We start from the raw sequence: 21,772 nt of genomic DNA on the forward strand, positions 1-21,772 counted from the left end.
CTCACTTGGTGAACACAGGCTTTGCTCTGAATCTTGAAGGAAATGTGTCTTCATTTAAGAATTGCCAGCAGCTTACTAATGCTTCCATGCAACAACATGCAATAATAATGCCTCTGTAATCACATGTCAACCAAATAGCAGAAAGTGACTTCAACATCAAGTATGGCGCTATCTACATTCACATGAGTCTTAGCTTGACCACAGGTTGGGCAGGCAATGCCCTGACATCTATTGCAAACATAATGTGCACAAAAAAAAAAAAAAAATTGTTTTATTAGTTATACCTGCCTGGAAGTTTTCTTTCATTTTTGTTTCTTTTTTTTCTGCCATTATTTTTAAACAAATTTTCTTGTTTGTCCAAATAGGATTTTCAAAGTTACATTTAATCATAAGGGTAATATTTTGTAATTAATTTAAATCGTTACATTACTACTTCATTAATCTCTACAAAATTATGAAATCGCCCCATCATCGGTCAGTGTCTAGTCAATGCAGATTACAATGGTCCAGGATTATTTGTTGTATATTGGTAGTCGGATTACTAGGCCATTAGTACTATTTTACTACAAATATGATATTCCCAAATTTTTTTTAGATACTATAGATTCACCACTTATCAAGGCCTGGAAGCCACTCAAGGATAAGGTTAATGAGTGTAACACTGCGATGGTGGAAATTGAGTAGAACTTTATTGAAGAGGACGGCGTAACAAAAACTTGTTTAGGTTGGACTTAAAAATGACAATGTTATAGCTAGTTGGGAAGCACTTCTCATTATGTTGTACAGATGAGCAGTTCTTGGGGAAAAAAGCTTTACTCATAGAATTTTTGTTTAGTTTTAGGCACAGAGATATTAGCAGATAGAGAGTAAAGGAAATTGCTAATACTTATTGTAGCTAAGTGAGTGTTTGCTGTGAATGTTTTATGGGGGTGGGATTATAGTTACCCATCTTTGCATCGATCAGATTCAACATTGCTTACTTGTGGTGATCTGAGAACTGGAGGATCAATACGATTATAGTCATGTATTTATTAAATCATTCGATTTCAAAATCTTCTAAAACGGTCAACACATGAAGATTTGCTAAAAATTTTAAAGACAGAAATGATTGTTCAACAGTTTAAATCCTTTCAAATTTCGAAAGGTCAAAAAAAAAAATAAATAAATAAAAAAAAAAAATTTTTTTTTACAACTATTAACAAAAAGATTAAAATGGCTGATGTGTTTATGAAGAAACAAAATCGCATTCTGGTGACTTCAATTTTGTGATCAATTTTTAAATAAGATTTATAAAAATTTGTTTGAATAGTTTGTATTTATATTTCAATAAATATATATAGAGAGAAAAAGAAGGCAACATGAAAAGAAACTCATTCTGAAACTTAACACCCACATCTTCGGTCTCAATAAAGATTTGGGACCGCTAAATGAGTACTCTTTTCATAAAAAATAGAAACCTACCAAAGACATTTCCCCACAGGGCAGAGCGAGTATGCACGGTGGAAGAACGCCTTAGCATCCCCAACTAGAAGTTAGTTTTTGTTTACGTAAGGTCTTTTACTTCATTTGATTTTATTTTTTCAGATTCCACACATTTAAACTTCCGATATATATTTGAGTTCATTTTCTAAGTACGCACAATTGCGCACACAAATGCACAGGTGTAAACACGGGTGCGCCCTCCATTCCCCCCTTACAAACCTTATATACTATAGTATCCCTCTATCAAGATATACAGGATTAGGTTTTCTATTATTATTATTATTATCACCACCATAATAGTTATTGTCATTATTATTAGTACTGTTGTTATCATTACCACTATCATTACTATGATTTTATCATTATTATTATCACTATTATTATTCTTATCCTTCTTCCTATTATAGCTATTATTATTACTATTATTTTTAATACTATTATTATTATTATTTTTAATATTATTATTATCACTTATTATTGTCATTATCACTAATATATGTATATATGTTTGTACGTGTATGTGTATATATATATATATATATATATTATGATTATTATTACTACTATTATTATTATTATTATCACTGTTTCTGCTATTGTTGTTGTCATTTTTATTATTATTCAACTCCTCCTTTAAGCATTGCAATACATCTTTCAGCTTAATTTCCAACATTAAACGTTATTAACCTCTGATTTCTCTAACCGGCATATCGAGCTTCCAATTTTTGTGATGGCTTCTTATTTGGAAACAATGCTTTCACTCTATACCAAGCACTTACTTTATGTATGTATGTATGTATGAGTATATATGTGCATATAGGAATATGAATGGGTGTGAGAGAAGAAAGAAAAAGAACAATAAATTTTAATATGTTTGAACAAGAATAGAAAAAGTTAAGTAAATGATGATCAAAAGAATATTCTCCATTTATTTAGTTATTTTACTTCATTTTATTTATTTTTTCCAACATTAAATGTTTGTATATATCAATTAACGAAATCTACAGTAGCGTTTCAAAAAAAAATAAATAAACGTGTGTATGTAGGGTGGGGGGTGCGTACGTGCAGACAATCCAGACAACCTAGACTCACAATAAATACATAAGTCCAAGCTCTTGGGAAAGACATTCTAATTCGCACCCACTTTGCTTATCATCTACATCTACTCATCAATCTCCAGCTGTATATGTGAACACGTCCATAAACGTGAGTGCGCGTATCCTGTGTGTGTATATGTACGTGAAGAAGCATTTGTGGTAGTGCGCGAGTTTATATACATGTATGTTCACGTATATGAGTGTATTCGTGGGGTGGTGTGGAAGGACTTGGTTTTGAATAAAGGCCACACAAGTTGCTGACCATTCCAAGTCGAAAATGCTAGAAGGGTCATATTCAGATAGATCTTTCCCTTAATGGCTATACCCGTGCCCCCCCCCCCCGCTGCTAACTTTGCCTGCTCACTCATGTTTTCTATCATTCACACTGAGGAAGATCGAAAGATCGGTCGAAAATTATGTGCTTTTGAAGGAAACATTCTTGTTTTTTTCAAAAGACTTTATATTCCTACACATCAACACACAGGAAATAAATACAGAAAAGATAAACATTCATATATTTTTCGTATTTTTTTTTTTTTTTATTCATACACACACACACACATATATATATATATAAATAGATATAAAAAAATCTGTAAGTTACGTAGAGGCGAGAGACACACACATAGATGAACAAGAAGTGGTCATCTTGTGATACTACCATGTGTTGTGGAACGTCTTTCATGTGTATTGAGTCTTATTGCCCTAGCACAGTCCCACAACATCCAGAAAGCCACTATAGTCAATTTGGTGTACTCTTATTAATCTCCATTTAGAACAGCAGAAGACCATTATTTCTTGAGCCTACATTGTTTAACTTCTTCAAAAGCTGCAATCTATCACTTGGTCAAATGAGTTAAATCAGGCAAAATAAGGCATCGTTAATATTTTGCAAAGAATTACCTGGATGGAACAATTACTGCCGGAAATTGAACACTTGGCAAAAATCGAACAAGATATTTTATAACAAAATAGAATTTGAATAAAAAGAATTGGCCACATCATTCAAAACAGTTTCGTAAAATTATTTCAAATTAAAATATTAAATGTTATTTTTTTTTCTTGAATGAAAATTATATTTTTTCTGAGAAAAGGCAAAATATATGTCGGTTCTTGTTGATGAATATTATAAAGTAAAGGATTTGGACGTTACTTTCACGCACTTGTTAAGAAGAGCGGACATATATTTTGCTTTTTCTATAAGCAGGCTATCCTTCATGATTAATACAAACAGAATAAAGAAAAAAAAGTTTTCTTTGAAAAAACGTATAACGTCTAAAGTCTCAAAAAATTTAAACCAATAATTTTATTCATTTAATAAAAAAGATCATGACATTATGTTGCTATGTTTTTGAATTTTTGAGATGAGGACTGCTTATTCATGTTATTTGAATTCTTCAAACTATTGTTCTCATCCTGAGTGTTCGTTAATCTCCAACCTCCTTCAAGTGTATCTTGTTGAATTCAGAAATCTGTACGTAATTTCACAGAGGTAGCGTGCTTTGTTCTGCCAGCCATAAGCGAGTAGAAGTCCTAAATAATTTGCAATTGCATTTGGAATGTCACCTGTACTAAGGATTGAACCTTCAACCTTCAGAAAAGTAACTATTACAACTGAATTTTACCATGTCTTTTATCCTACGGATCCTTGTAAAAACACTCAAGATGAGAACAATAGTTTGAAGAATCTAAATAACATTACGTTGCGTTCTAATATCTTTAAAGAAAATAGAATTTATTTAAAAAAACCAAAAAAAACCCCAGAAACCTCAAATCATCGGCTAGACACGTGCCTGATCTGTGTGATGAAATCTCATTACCTTCTGCATTTTTCTCTTGTTGAGAGAAAAAGAAAGAACAAGAGTCAGCTGTTGTATTCTATCAACAGGTCCACATATCCTCATATACACCTCTTCACTGCCATTAGCCAACAGATGTATTGGTTTTCTGATCATTGGAGGGTACCCGACAATTTGTGGCATTAAAAACAAGCTGTCAACTCAGAGTGCGGAGAGATGTGGTTAACAGAGAAGTGGCAATAGTGGCTATAGTAATGTCCTTATTTGCTTACCTCTCCATGAGGGAAAAGTTAGGCATAAGGTCAGTTTTTAATGTGGAGAAGTTCAGTTGTGTAAAAACGGCCATATTCTTTATGTCAGAATATAATTTTATTAAGGCAGACATTAGTTAGATTTTATAGTTAGTTAATTTATATATCACATTGACACATGGGTTCCCATAACATCTAAGTTAAGCAATGCTGAGCCTGGCCAAGTAATAAACAAGTGACCATTTGAAAAGATTGGGTGCTCTATATAATAAAAATTCTTTAAATTTAAATTAATTTACAAATCAATATTTACAGCAAAATGTACAATTTCGGTATAAAATAAGCAAATGATGGTTGACATGTAAAATCCAATAACCAACAACAGCTTAATACCATTCAGTGTTGTTGTAGAACAAAAAGAAATGGTAACTTACATAGGGCTGTGAGAACAGCTAAGCTGGCGTAAACGATCCCTGAAAAACAAATTAAAACATTGCAATTAATAAAATAGTTTCATGAAAAACATATATAGTTGTAAAAGTATTTCTATTTAAATGCATTAGAATGTGAAAAATATGACGGTTCAAAGACCAATCAAAATAATTTTTTTAATAAACATTTCTAAATTTAAACCAATATAAAAGTGTTCATCAGGAAAATACAGATTCTTTTTTTTTCTTTTCACGTGGCATGTTGTTATATCCCTAGTCTTTTCTTCTTGTTTAAGATTGACATTTTTTACAAGTCCAATTCCTGTTTGTTTCATTGTACAAGGCACAAAACGCCATGGTGGGCAAGTGTGAGTAGTAAAAATATTTTCACTGTTTGAATGCACTGAAATTTGAAAAATAGCTTCATTTTACTTTGGGATTTGATTTTCATAAGAATCGATCTGAACTATATAAAAACATTTTTTTAAAATATTATCACAAATATATACATATGCATGTGATAATGTAAAAAAAAAAGTCTTGTTTGATTACGCAACCAAATTTCAACTAAGGTAAACTTTCATTTGGTAACCTCGATAGATTTTCTGGATTTCATTTCCAGAAGATAAATAAATCATTCCGATTCAGTAATAAAAGTGTTTCTAGAACAGAGATGAATTATTTACAATTTCAACAATTTTAAGCTGTGACAAACTAATAGTTCATTTTCAACGTACAACTGTTTCATTTTAAAAAGAACTTAACAGTTAAACTTTACATCAACCTTAATGACCGTGTAAATGCATTATTTATATCTTTGATGAATCTTTTTAACTGTAAGATCCAGACTATAGGTCTTTCTAAAATGAGATAATTTTAAGATGAAAAATAAGCAATCTATTTTACATAGTTTGGAATTGTCAAAATTGAAAATAATTTTTACATCATAACAAAAAAGAAATTAATTTGAAGCTTAAAAATAGGTTTAAATCCTGCAAAAATGGAATAAAGGAGAACAAATAAAACATGAAATAAGGTAAGTAAAATAACAGTATTTTAATCAGATATTGCAACAAATGTTTTCATCAAGTTAATCATGCTTGTACTTCATATTTAATATCAACAGGAAGGTTTAACGTTGCCAAAACTGATCAGACAGTGCAAGACTCTAAAATGAGCAAACAACTCAAAAAAATTCATAGTCGTTGCTGTAATTGGTTTTCTGCAACTTAGGACCTCTGGTCATTTTGAGTAGCTGTCTACTACTATTAGGTAGTAGAAGTCCTCTACTGGTCCATGCGGATCCTAGACCGTGGTTGTTCAACTTTAGGCCAGGGTTTATGCGTCATAGAGAGTGCCTTGGCAGCCAAAAACACAGCCTTTGCACGTTTTCAACATAGATGGCCAGTAGACAAAACTTCTCATAAGGATTCTCATACAGTTTGTTCCTGGATGATCCATGTGAAAATCCTTGAGTATCCTTTTTCTTTTTAAAGCTTTTGGGGGTGACAACCTTTCCACTGTACAGCAGCCATTCGTCGCAAACAGAAAAAAATGTTTGAAACTGTATCCCAGGATTAACTTCTGCTTAGTGGTTTGGATAAAATTTTCATTCACGGCCACTGCCTTAATTTCTTGGAGTGTTACCGGCAGTTCACAGAGAATATTATTAATCATGGTTCTTAATTCTTTTTAACCGCGAAAGAGGAAAAGAACATGAAAAACAAAGAAAAAAATGATGTCTTTGCCATTGCGTCCACCACCAAACAGGAAGTGGCAAAGGTTTAAATTAAGGCTAGCCAATCAAAAAAGTGCCCAGTTGAGGGTGAACGAATTAATGTTTTTAGCCAATTTTTCGATATTTGTCATCTGAAGGGTCGAACTTCAAAATGATACCGATCTTGTGAAAATCCATCGCCTCTGTCCAAAGTTTTAGGTAGATATACATACATACATTTAAACAGACAGGTGAGATTTATATTATAGACTAGCGGGGGGGGGGGTAGATCCAAACTATGTTAAACTTGACTTACATGATGTAAAAAGAAAAAGTAAAATAAAATAAAAATTTTGGTAGGTAGGATCAAACCCAGAACGTCGAGGCGAAAAACTTGATAAGTTTCCACTCGCCCACGAAAGAAAAGTAACTGAAACGAATTTCCATTTAACGTTCTAAATGCACAAGTGGAAGGTGCACGGCAAATTTAATTAGATCAAAGGAAATGAAATTCCGCACTTAATTTTAACTGAGGGATAGTTCTTTTGGGTTTGTGTTTTACTTCGTGTGGTTTTGCTTCCCCAACGTGTTGGGGAAAACCAACTCCTTTATTAGGGGAGTGTCCGAATGAAAGCAATTGTCTGATACAACGGTTTTCACTGACATTGATCAAACGTCCAGTGCTTTCTGGACGCTCCTGGCTGAGAACTACACCTTAGTTGCACATCAGTTTTGCTTTTATACGAAAAAGCTGAATCAACATGAGAGGGGCCAAAATAGCAAGAATTATGTAAAAATCGGCATAAATCAATCTAGATGTGATGCACGTTCGCAAATCGTAGATATTATTATCTAGGGGGTATATAAACAGTTGTAAGACATAGTAAGAATCCGAGAATCCCGGCTAAAAAAGCCTTTCTTGGACATACAAAAACTCGCACACCCATTTTGCCTTTTATATATATATACATATATATACACTCGTGGGGGTACCCGGCGTTGCCCGGGTGTTTGGGGGGGGTGTATGTAGGAGAGGGTGACCCTGTTTTAATATTATATAAAAAAAAAAGCACGATGTTAAGAAAAATTGGAAAAACCAATACAAAGCAAAACACGAAAAACGTAAAAAAGGTGTAAAAGAGGAAAAAAAAGTTTAGGTAGAAGACAGGCTCGAACCCGAAACAGTGAGGTAAGGCGGAAAAAAAAAGTGCCCGACACGTTACCCCTACGCCAAAAAGACATAAAACTGAGAACGGATAAAATTAAAGCTTTAAAAACACTTTACAGGTGGTTTTAAACTAACGTCAACGTTTTCTAGGTCAAACATGACGTCATTGTCATAGTAGCAGGAGCAGAGAAAATGAAGGAACGATTTTTTCGGCACACCTCTCTGTACACAACTGATGATTTTAGGGTGAAGGAATTAATGTTTTTGGCCAATTTTTCGATATTTGTCGAATGAAGGTTGGAACTTTAAAATGATATCTGTTTGGCGAAAATTCGTAACCCATGTCAAAAGTTTTTGTGAGACATACAAACACATACATTTTCGCTTTTATATATATAAATAGACAAGCGAAGGTACCTGGCATTGCCCGGGTGTTTGTAGATGTGTGCCTTTGGGGAGGGGAGGTAAATCAGAACAAAAAGGAAACTTAATCCTGTTTAAATATAAAAAAAAAACGATCAGCGATTTTAAAAAAGGGGGAAAAAATAAGAGGAGGGGGGCAGGTAGGCTCGAACTTGGAGCCTTGAGGCCAATAGGCTACGGCGACAGTAGCCATGTAAGAGCGATTAAAAAGTGAATTGACGTCAAACATCATGCTATTCTGCAGTTTTTAAATACGTGTTTAATGAGGTCAAATCCTTCTACTGTGCCATAGTTGTTTTGAGTTTGTTAACCCAAACTCCCCCGTTTATTAGGGGAGTGTCTCCAAATGAAAGTAACTGTCTAATATGACGGTGAAAAGCCGACACTGACCAAACGTTTACATCACTTTCTGGAGAACACCGGGCCAGGGAGCTGGATATTCGAATCGAGTTTCGCTTTTTTTATATCGAAAAATGAAAACAACACACGGCGATCCAAAAATCTGGAATATTTAGTGTTTCAAAGTCGGGCAAATTAAATAGACAGGCGACCTCCGTTGTTAACTCATAGATATTATGATTTAGAGGTCATAAAAAGTTTTAAGAATGAGCGACCCCCCCCCCCCGAGCAGCCGCCGGAAAAAAGCCTTTTGCAAGCATACACAAAAAGTGTACATACATGCATGCATGCATACACACACACACATTTTCGCTTTTATATTTATAGATGTCATAAAAACAAAAAAGAAAAGTCACAAAGAAATTGAGTTTTTCTTTTAAGTGGGAACAAAAATGTCTGATTATTATTCTCATGCCATAATGATATTATTTATTACAGGAATGACCATCACCAGGTACATCTGTTAAATGGGTGCATTACAACCCAAGTGATGATGATGGTAATTAGCAGTTTTATTTATTTATTTATACAAAGATTCCAATTATTTTTTTCAAATGGAAACAAAATGTCTATTCTTACTACTACTACTACTACTACTACTACTACTACTACATGTGTCCTAATCATAAATGTTGATTTAAAGAAAACATTTTTGCATTTTTCTTGCCTTCTCACTATAAAAAAATCTCAAGAGAAATAAAATACAAAGGTATTGGAAGAGTCACTTTTGTGAAGTTCCTTAAAATAATTCTCATGCAAAACTGTCTTTAATCTAGAGTAAAAAAAAAAAAAAAAAAAAAAAAAAGAAATTTTGCAGATAAAATGTTAAAAGTTGTTTAGCCCAGATTATATATAATATATATATATATATAATATATATATATATATATATATATGCACACACGTACTAGCAGGCCGCCTGGTATTGCCCAGTTGTAAAATATGCTTGATATATTTTGATTAATGCAGATTTCATATTTGTTATTATATTATATTGGATCCAATATATAGTAATGATTTAAAAAGTTAAAAAAATTGTGCCACGACCAAAAATCCAAACTAAAACACTTAGCTTACAATTTATTTTTTCCTTTGACGTTAATGCCTGAGCTATGAAGACATTTGCTGCAAGGCTAAAAATTAAAATACGAAATAATAGCTATTACGTTATGCATGCATATTCTTAATGCCATCGTTCAACCTTCACTTGGAAAATTTAATTTTTTTTTTAAATTTTCATACCGATTTTCCCAGGCTAAAACCCAAATATAGTTTCACATGGGTTTGAATACCCTATATATTAAGTTTCATATCTGTAGACAGAAAACTGACAGGAGTTTGCTAGGCGAAATTTTTTAAATATATATACACTTACATAAATATATATAGAAAGAAGTTTGTGTTTACTATAACCTTTTTATGCAAATATTACACATGTAGAATATTAGCATGAATATAATTACACATAATAGTTAACTAAAGATGATCATCTCATAAGAAAACTGAAAAAACTAATCAGGAATTAATTAAAATGAATGTTTAAAAGAATATGCAAATTAGCTAGATCTTTTGTAGATGAATGCAATTCTATGATCCATATATAACAAAGTTGTATTTTCTTTTTAAATAAATAGAAAAATGGTTTTTAATATGAATATCAATACATACAAAAAGTTTTTTTAAGTATATATATATATATATATATATATATATATTAGTGTGTGTATGTATGGTCACGGATAAAAAAATTGCATTACTGCATCATCAAATATTCAAAAACAAGGAATATTATAAAGGTTATTCCTTAATCCATGAAGTTTCGAAAATTTATACTTTTATCGGAGGAAGTAAATAGTTCAGTTAAAAAAAAAAATTTTTTAAATCATATCTGGAACAGTGTAAAAATTTTAAAAAATTAGAAATTGCGGTCTTGAAATCTGATTTCAAAAATAGCAATGATAATAGAATCGATAATGAACAAATACAATCCAATGATGAATTTGGTCAATATAAAAATTTAAAACTTAGAAGCTGCAGTCTTATCTTATAAAAACGTTATAATGACCACATACAATCCGAAGGTAATAATAATGAAAAATAGTAACAACGTTTTAGAAATTTTTGAAAGCCAAAATAAGCAATGTCATTTCTTTAGTTTTAAGCTTAAATTTTTATTTTTTAATGTGATTCCAATATTAAATGATTTTTAAAAATGTTTGACTATCATTATCTCAAATCATGCAGTCACATGCTGTCATTTAAATCTTCACCATTATTTCTGTCAGACAGACTCCTATTTCTAAGAGGCTGATATATCACAAAGAGGATTAAAAATAGAGAAAAAAAACTTATGAGGACACTTTGCAGAGAAAACTGAAGTCTTTAAAATAAAAAAATAAATAAAAAAACTGCATTGTTTATTTTTGCTTTCAAAAAATTTATATATATATATATTTATTAGATAATTTATCTGGCGTTGCCCGGTAATCTTTACTTCCCCCCCTCTTTTGTTAACTGTCTTTTTACTATGATGTCATTATGTGACGTATCTGAACAAAAAAAAAAAAAGGAATACGACTTTATTTTAAGATAATATTTACATACATACATACACTTACATGGGCGGACACTAACTGGCTTTGCCAACTTGCTATCGTTTCACCAAGTTCACTACTTGAAAGCTTAATTTATGATAATGAACATTTGTCGTAAACACAAAGCCTTTCACATTTATTCATACATCTTAACATTCTGGTAATTTCCATACAAATTTATCTTTTAAATGTGATAGTAAAGGACGGAAGGAATTTACCTTTTAATTGATAACATGTGGGAATATGGTTTGGTTTTTCACTTACAGAATTAGAAATCAACTGCAACTTGTTGAAAATCAATCACCCCCACGCCCCCCAAAAAACGAATCATAAATGTTCAACATTAGTCAAATTTTTGATCATAAATGTTCAACATTAGTCAAATAAAATATGGAAAGACAAAACTAAAATATTGTTGGTTGGTTTTACGGCATATCAACCCTTTTCGGATTATTTAATGCCGAATCCAAAGATTTTGAAGAAAAATTTTTAATAGAATATATTTGTTGTTTTCACGTCGGTTTCTATTTAACCCATAGTTGGGACCCTAACAGGTACTACCACTCCGGGTCAGAATGGATCTGGGAGCAATGGTAATTAAAGGGTGGCTCCACACTACCCAAAGCCCACAAGCTAGGGCCTCACCACTGGATATAGTTTAAGGTCATATCCAGGACCCCCATTGAGGGACTTTTACCCTCTGCAGGGGGGGGGGGGCAGTCAGCGTATTCTAATGCCCCACCGACAGGGCCCTAAAATATTGTAAAACAGAACTATTTGCTATATTAAAACCGCAATAACAATAGTTAATTGATAAAAAGTCATTTTTCAAAACCAAGATGCAAATTAGTTAATCTTGCAGTATATAAAAGAATAGTGTGTATTGTGTAAAAATAAATTATCTGATGAAAATTATGGAAATAATATTTCGACGTGGAGAGATGAAAATGGAACAAACCAAATTATATGTTCAGCGTCTCGTCTTTATTTCAAAATTTCTTTGGGATGATTAAATTGAAGAAAATAAAATATCAATACAATATTTGAAAATGTACTTGTAACGCGAAAAAGATATTCAGAACCAACCAAAAAAAGCCATCAACATTCAAAGTGTAGCATGGAGTGAGATTTTTTTGCCATTAGACATTTAAAAAAATATGATGCAATTTCTGTTCTTTGTGGAATGAATATAGTCGTTATAAATCAAATGTTGCAAATGTTTTTATCTTTATTATTTATTGATTATATATATTAATTATTATAGATATTTGTAGAAAATTCCACATTGTTTAATAGAGTTCGAGTTTGCGATAAGCGCTGATTCAAGAACTTTTCGTAGAGATTTATTTAAAATAAATTTAACGATTTTTGCTTGATTGATTGCGCTGCAATGAATGAAAGAATAATGCATTGATGGAATTGCTATTTTTTTTTTTTTTATCTCTTATGTTCACTAAGTCTCTTCTCTAGTTCTCGTTCAGTTCCTATTTACAATGCCTCCCCACAGGACAGAGTTAGACACCAGGGTCGTTTTTTAACGTGGAGAAAAAGGAACAAAAAAAAAAAAAGAAAAAAAAAAAAAAAAGAAAGATGTTTTACTTCAAAGGGTCAGATTCTAGGAATTCTAAGAATAGTACTCCACTAAGAGTGTTACCCCATAGGGAGACAGAAATTTTGCTTGTAGAAATTATTATTTAATTGTAAATAAGTCATGTCAGTTATACGTCTAATAATTTTTATAAAGATAAGATGTCGGGAGGAAACACTTTTTTTTTTCTTTTTTTTTAGTGTATGGAGTAAATTTAAACATTTAATTTTAGTGATATAACATCTGAAACTATATATACTTTTGTTTTGTACAGGAATATTTTCTTTTTTGAGTAAATCTTCAGAGTTTTTATGTGGAAAATGCTGATAGTGCTTATGAATGGGGTTAGAATATTGATTTTAGCTTGTATGATTTTATAATTATATATATATATATATATATATATATTTTACTTAGGAGTCACCACTTATGAAGACCCAAAGACCACTCAAGGATAAGGGTTAATGAATGTAAAGTGGTAGTGTAGTAATCGTTAATGGTGTAAATTGGGTAGAATTTTATTATTTATGGGGACGTTTCAACAGGAAGTTGCTTATATTAGATTTGAAGGTTACATGTTGTATTCAACCGGAAAGCAAGTCAGTAGAACAGTGTTTCACAGGCAGGTAGTTCTGGGAAATAAGCTTTGTTCATGGAATTTGCATTTAGATTTAGGCACAGTTAAAGAGTAGAGGGAAATAGCGCAGAGTGGTTGTAGCTAGTTGAGTGTTTTTTGTAAACATTATATATACTAATAATTGTAATAATTGATATATGTATACACAGAACAGTTTTGCATCACTTTTATGCCCTCTTACATAGATTACTATCAAGATTAAGGATTCTAAGCACAAGATTTAGTACCATTATACTTTAATTTTAATCAAAATCATGTAATAAATAATCAATTCTCATCTAAAACAATATTTGAAACATTATCTCTCTATATATATATTTATAAAGTTAGGCATTTCTATATATTTATATGCATAGGATAATCTATTGAACTAATAAATGGATCATTACGAATTTTGGAATATATATTCGAGGTAACACTGTAAGCAAAATGGGTACATAATTTTTTTTTTTTTTTTTTTTACTTTATCGTATAGAGATGCATGTATATAAAATTGTAAATGGTTTTATATTTTATGTATAGAATTCGCCTCTAATTATTTGAGCATTATAAATTTTGGAACATAACTTTTAGGCCCTAGGGTGTGTAATATGGGCTGTATTTAGTTTAATTTAGTTTTATACAAAAGAGAAAGTGGGGGTGAAAGCTCTTTGTAAGAATTCAGGTACCTCTTGATTTTTGTCAAATTTTTAAAATAATTATTACACATTAATTGATAAATGTTCCTTCAATTTCATTTTTTTTTTTATTAAAGTATTTTAAATGGATTCTAGAGGGAGTGTATAATATGGATAGAACCTATCTAAAAATTCAGATTTACATAACTTTGATCCATAGTCATTAGATACCAATTAACAAGATTTCCTAAATTTCAATTTCTTTTTAAGACCCTTTAATTTATAAACATTTTCTAGAATCAAAATCATAATGAATTTTTTATCAAATTTAGAATAAGGATTCTAGACATAAGGTTTAGTATCATTATATCTTGATTTTAATTTCTGTAAGGAGGCATAAAATTGGTGCAAAACTTCTTTTCAGCGAATTAATTTTACCTATTCTGGGATAGGATTCATCTAGTTATGTATTTTCATTACTTTTAATTAGATATGAGTAATGATTGCATTAAAATATATTTTAATATCCCATGAATTTTCATGGGTTCTGCTTGTCAGCGTTGATACACTTATTTATGAGAATCAGACTTTTTTTTTAGTTTTGAATTAAAATGGGTACTTCTGCAGATTAAATCCCATTTTTTTGTAAGTCTCGCTTGGATACGCCCGGCAGACGACGAAAACCACCAGATTATACTGAGCAAACAGAAATCAAGACAAAAACGAAAAAGATAAAAAATAAATAAAACAACCTACCGTAATAATTTTATAAATTTTACTGTTTTATCTATTTTTTTTAAATGGCAACTTTTTTTGGGGGGGGGCGGGGGATAATGAAAGTTTTGTTTCTTTGAATTAGTAACCAAATATATTTTTTTGTTTTGTTTGTGGATGGAGTTATTTTTTCTTTGAATTAATGAAAAAGTATTTGTTTTAAGGGACAAACAAGTTTTTTTTGTGGGGGATAAATATATTTTTTGTTAAACTTTTTTTTCGATAAAACAGGTGTACTTTTTTTCGGTATTTTTTAACAATTTCTTTTTATATACAAAGAAAAATTTAGAGCAGCCAATGATGGCAATTTTTTTTTTTTTTTAATGCATTTTTCTGCAAAACCATTTTCTCTTGGAATCCGAAGGAAATAGTCTTGGCAAATATCCCTCCAGAAGTTTTTCTAGTCAGTGAGTGTAATCCGACCCGATATCGCACTCTTACCATAGTTTTTTTGTGCGTATAGCCATTTTGTATGCCTACAAATACATTAATCTTATTATAGATAGCTGGAGATGGGACCTCTGGAGAAAGGTGCCATGGCGCAAGGAGGTCCAGTGTCTGCACTGGCCATTACTGCACCTCCTGCCGATACCGTTGATTATGTTTCATTACTTTAAGATACACTTTCGACATTTTGTGCAGGCGTTTTCCTGAGAAAACGTGAGAACCGTTTCCAGACTTAGAAATAAATTCCAGCCTGGAAGTGTTCATTTTCCTTCTTTGTCACAAGATTAAAAACTTATTGCTTGAAGCGCAATGATACTTTGTCCATTTTCTTTTTTTTTTAAAAGTCTTTCCTTTTTTTCTTCCAATCTTTTGCCGTCTGCTCACTCCCATCTTTTTACTTACTTGGTATAATCTAGCAGTTTTTGTCATTCGCTGGGTGTTGCCAAGCGAGACTCATGGAAAAAAGGGATTTAAACTGCAGAAGTACTCTAAACTGGAATACTGCTGCCACAACTGAAAGATTCTTTGCTACAAAATCGACTTTAAAATCTAGGGACAAGATGCTTTATTCTCCTTCCTGATGTCACTTTGCGCACTGGCTTGGTTATTTGCATATGTGTCATACAGCTGCTGCTGTTACAAGTGCTAGCGGCTCTGTTACAGTGTGACACTGTGGCAATGTGACATGGGCTATAGCTTGGCAGAGATTGCATGACTCCTAGATTAAAAAATCTTTTTTGCACCATGAGAGAGAGAGAGGCTAGTGGTTGGTGCACCAGCCCAAATGTACTAACAATAATCCATACACAAACGAATGGTGGCTTTATAGAAATATAAGATACTGGTAGGTGAAAGAAATTTTCTAGCCTGATAGAGAGAGCCTAGGTTATTTATGACAGATTTGGCAGCATTTTCCATATTCCATTTCATTTTGCCCGAGATTATTGGATCAAGCAGTTTAAACGCGTGTGATCAGGTGGGAGAGCAATGGCAGATAATAAAATAATGACTTACCAAATGAAAATAACTCCCCTCGTGTTGCAAGTAGTATCAGGAGAGAGGGTTCTCTTATAACAAAAGTGCAAATAAAAAGTACCTCATCAACCAATCGCCAAGTTTCAAAATAAGTTTGCGAACCAACAGACAGTTGGCTTTTAGTGGCGTGTGCAAGGACTTTCAAATACTGACCATCAGTACATTTTGTTTTAGTAATAATAACGCATAGAAATATGCACTTAAATGACTCATTTTTACCCCAAGGAATTTCAGTGCATTCATGATCGTGTCAATGTTACTTAATAAGAAAATCGTCTCACATTTCTTGTTTGTAAGGTCATCCAAGATCATTAACAAACTGTTGTCGAATCAGTGACATTTGCGAAAGAATGAAAATGAAATTTACAGCCGACCAATTATAAAATCGCAGTAACTCAATATATAAAGAATTACGTTTCTGAATTTTTGAGATGAGGATTCGTTATTCATATTATTTGGAGTCTTCGGACTACTGTTCTCATCTTGAGTGTGATTTTCACAACATTTCGGTTGATGTAATCTGATCTTTTTCAGGTGTATCTTCTCAAACTAAAATTTTTCTGCCAAAATCTGGAATCTGCACGGAATTTTGAATGTAATCTTTATTTAATCCTTAATTATTAATGAAACTAGAGCTGTAAGCCTTGATATATCCAAGGCCTTTCACAATATCTTCATGAAGGGTTTCTCACAAAAATTAAATCCTATTGTATTTCAACATTATCAGATCCTTCAAAGACAAGACAAAAAAAAAAAAAAAAAAAAAAAAAAAAAAAAACAACTTGTCCTTGATGACCATACATCTAAACAACATGATACTAATGCTTGGACCGATATTATTCCTGATATTCATAAATTACCTTCCTGTCTCGTGGGTATATTTACTAATGACACTATGTTCTATAATAGACATGGGGATAAAACTAATGTACACATATCGAAGGCAATAGCAGAAACCCAAGAAAACGAGCACCAGTCTGTAGTGTTATGGGGTCATAAATGAATGGCCACATTTAATTCTACTAAGACTAAGCTTCTTTCTGTTAAAAAAAAAACAACTAAAAAACATTCTTAACCACCGATTACCATGACAAATAACACCCTACCTGAGAGCACATCTTTCAAACTCCTTGGCCTAATATTCACAAGCAACATGACTGTAACAAATACATTGAGATTGTTACCAAGGCTGCTGCAAAGAAAGTGGGCTCTCTCTACTGTGCTAGAAAATTATTCACACCAGAGAGAATCTTATTTGGCTATGCATCTGGATTAGAGCATCTGCAACTATCTTTCACTCTTAGAGTTTAAAAAACGAATCTCAAATTCAATAAGTCCTGCACTATTGGCAAAGTTCCAGCCTGCCCCATCTCTGCATCTATTTTACAAGTACTTTAATGGAATGTACTCTGATGAAATTACAGCATTCGTGCCCCCTCTACGTACACTAACCCGACTAACCCGACAAGCAGCAAAATTCCACTCCTTGACTATTGAAGTTCCGAGATGCCGGAAAACCCTTGATTTAATAGCTTCCTCCCTCGGACTTCCCTAACTGTACTAACCTGCGGATGTTTAAATGTAATGTGAACAAACACCTCACTGCTCAACTTCCTTCAGTCCCCTGCTAGGCACGATTCCAAATAGTAGCCCCTTACATCCAAGTGATTAATATGCTAAATGAGTAAAAAACAAAAGATCCATCTAATAGTAACCCTTATGTACAAGTGGCAATATGCCTTGTTTAGGATGAAAATGATTAAAAAAAACAAAAATCCACGGGGGTAGCATACTCTCGTTTCGTCACATGATTTGGTAGAAGTTCTCAGCAATTCGCATTTATATTTTGAGTGTCACTCACACTGAAGATTGAAACTTCAACCGCCAAGAGAGTTTAACTTTGCAACTGAATTTTACCAAGCATTTTATCTACTATGTCTAAGTTCAATAAGATACGCTTAAAAAATCTCAGAGTTTACATCGACCGAAACATTGTGAAAATAACAGTAGTTTGAAGAATTCAAAATATGAATAGCTGAGAATTGTAATAGAATTCACATCTCACAGACCTGGTAAGTTTCTGAGATTAGTAAAAACAGGAGTTACTAACTCAATGACACGAAAAGCTCATTACGTTATGAGACAAAGCCAGAAAAAAAGGTAACATCACTAGTGCATTACCTCATCAACTTGTCAAGGCTTAAAATCCAGAAAACCCAAGTTCTCTCATAAAAAAATTACTTATATGTATGTAATATTTTTTCCCATTTGTAAATGACTATTGAATATATATCGAAATTTGCTAACTTGCCTCATCAGGTATTTTATTTATTTTTTTAAATTTTATTTCTACTTTTTTAAAAAATTTCTTTTTCACCCCAAACAAAATATTACCACTTGGAACGTAAAGGACTACTATTTGGAATCGTGTATGATAGGGGACTGTAAGTTGAGCAACAAAATGTTGGTTTCGATTACAGGAAAACATTTGCAGGTTAATACAGTAAGGGAAGCAGTAAACAGGGTGGGAATTCCAAAGTCCAGCAGTCCGAGAGAAGAAACTAAAGTAGAAGGCTTCCCGATATATGGCGCCTTCATCAGTGAAGTGGTGGGATTTTGCTGCTTGTCAGGTTAGTTAGAGGTATGTACGTCAAACGTGCACAAGCGCTATGAGTTCATCAGAGCACATTCCATTTAAGTATTTGTAAAACAGGCACAAAGATGCGACAATGGGATCGGATTGTTTATATTTGTATTTTATAGTCCCAGGGACGAAACGTTTTTTGATTCACAGACCGTTTTTAATGTTCATCCCTTTTTTTTATCTTACACTGTCAAGTCCACCTTTTCTTGAAAGCTATATCAAAATTCGCTAACTCCTCAGGGATTTTTTTTTTTTTATTTTAGGTGGGATTTGGCAATAAACTTTACTGAAGATTTACAGAAATGAAAATCAATTCGATAGTAAAATCACTTTCTGAAGATTTGTGAAATAAAACATTGGCTGACATTTTTAATTGCCCTGTGTTCATCCTCCCAGACATCACCTCCTCCTTTAGGGAAGGAGTAGTGTATTATATATTCGTTCACCACAATACTATACAAGGCATGATTTACTTTTTTAGAAGATGTGGAGTGTAGTATCTGTTCTATGATATGGAGACGATCCTCCCATGTATTACTTTGGGGAGGTGATTTAGTATATGTTCCTTCATATTAGCAATTAATCATCTAACTCTTTATTACTTTCCAATTCTTTCATTATGTTGTTTTACTCCCACTCCCTCCTTTTCTTTCTGCTGTTAATTACTTCCTTTCCACCGAAGGAAGATGTGACACAAAGTTGGAAGGTGAGGAGAGTCAAACCAATGCCCCTAAAGGAAGAGCTCTCTGGCTGATAAAAAATTGCTTGGACAACCTTGTCAGCATTCCCTGGTGAGGGCGCCTCAGGCAGTAAGCAATAAACTTACTTCACATGAAAGATGAGAGGCAAGGCCTGGGAGGGTGGATCTCCTAAGACTATCCAGAATGAATACCTGAATTCACCACTGAAATGACCCAGTTTCTGCTGAACCGATTGTCGAGATTGAAATCTCAAATGACATGTATCAACGATCGGAGTGGCGAGAATAATTTTGCTAATATATTTTCTCTGATTATTAACGGTCGAAGCTAATAAAGAAAAAGGAGTAAAACAGAATGGAATGGTCCATTATAAACGAGACTGAATAACACAGGTAGTAATAAGATTTAACTCATTGCTGAGAGGGAAATAGAAACTCCTGGTTGATGAATTGTTTTGGGTTAATTGATTTTCTGACATTATCAGTAAAATATAATAAGTTAATTTAATTTTCAAAATGACCAAGTTTTTAGCAGAGATATGCTAACACAGCCATAGCGTTTATTGGTTAAATTCTTGAAACATGAAAAAAAATCTAATTTTATAACATTGGTTCAGAATCTTTCTCAGCCCCCCCCATACGTGTGTGTGTGTGTGTATGTATGTATATTATATGTATGTGGGTGAGTGCGTATATATGCACATTATATAATTTATCAGAATAAATCTTTAACAAAGCAAAACTTATCAAGATAAGAAAAGCTCAACACTAAGAGGAGCAAACAATAATCTATCATATAAACTTCACCTGTTTAAATGTTGTATGTATGTATGCCTAAAACTTTCGACTGAGGCGACAGATTTTCATGAGATCAATATCATTTTGAAGCTCGATCCTTCGGACAACAAATATCGAAAAATTGGCCCAAAAAATTAATTCCTTCACCCTCAATTGGGAAGTTTTCCACAGGGAGGGTTGATTTTTTTGCTAACATTTTTTTGCAAGTCATTCAACCTCCACATTCACGACATCGCTTAAAAGGCATTATTTCGACTCTCCGTGGCGTAACAACCACGGTAGGCACATCGGTAAAACAGTTTTTTTTTCCACCTCTTTTTTCTCTGACATGTTATGGGTTTTGAGCCTGCTTACTACTATATTTTTTTTTACGCTCACAATTTTCCTTTTTATTTTTTTTGCTCAACCAACACCCTTACACACACCTCCTTTTCCACATTCACGTCATGGGTTCGAGCCTGCCTACAACTTTTTTTTTTGCTCAACACACACCTCCAAAAACCCAGGTAACGCTAGACACTCAGGCTAGTCTATATATATATATATATATATATATATATATATATATAAAAGGTAAAATGGCCATGCGCATTTTTGGATGTCCAGCAAAGGCTTATTTTGCGGGGTGTTCTCGGTGTGTGGGGGGGGATTACTGTGTTTTAGAACTTTTTATATATACACCCTACGATTTGCGAATGGTCGTCGTCTCTACGATTTTTTTGAGCCAGTTAAAAAAAATTTTTTTAAAAAAACATGGTTTCCAGTGTTTGTCTTTTTTGTATAAATAAAGCGAAACCGAATCGAATCAAAAGCAATTCACTGGTCTTCGTGGCCGGCACGTCTTGAAGGCAATCAGCTTTGATCAATGTGGAGAATACCCTTCATATCAGAAAATTGCTATCCCTTTTCGGGGGAGCTTGGTTTCCCCAACATTGTGGGAAAACAAATAAATGAAACGGTGGAAAGCTTAACTGGCATTCAACCAATGTTTATTTGTGCACCTGTGTATTCACTTAAGCAAGTCAACTTTTTGATTGACATCCCTAAATTTGAACACTTTTCACTTCCTATGTCCTCGTAGTGTAGCGGTAAGATACCACGTTTTCTTTCACTTTCTTTTCGGCCTTTGCGTCATGGAAGTCTGCCTGACTACTAACATTCTTTTTTCTTT

At 32.8% G+C, this 21,772-nt stretch overlaps 1 protein-coding gene across 13 annotated transcripts in view; it reads right to left on the minus strand.

The window, feature by feature from the left end:
• The window catches only part of LOC145259180 (solute carrier family 4 member 11-like), a 533,927-nt gene that overhangs the window by 223,811 nt on the left and 288,344 nt on the right, over positions 1-21,772 (minus strand). For all 13 annotated transcript variants that reach the window (XM_080116942.1, XM_080116953.1, XM_080116950.1 and 10 more), the window contains one exon: positions 5,064-5,102. The gene's annotated coding sequence lies outside the window, so the exon portion shown is untranslated. The remainder of the gene's footprint in view (positions 1-5,063; positions 5,103-21,772) is intronic.

Source organism: Euprymna scolopes, chromosome 34, assembly GCF_053919585.1.
Source record: "Euprymna scolopes isolate OS-2025 chromosome 34, ASM5391958v1, whole genome shotgun sequence".
Classification (NCBI taxonomy): Eukaryota; Metazoa; Mollusca; class Cephalopoda; order Sepiida; family Sepiolidae; genus Euprymna; species Euprymna scolopes.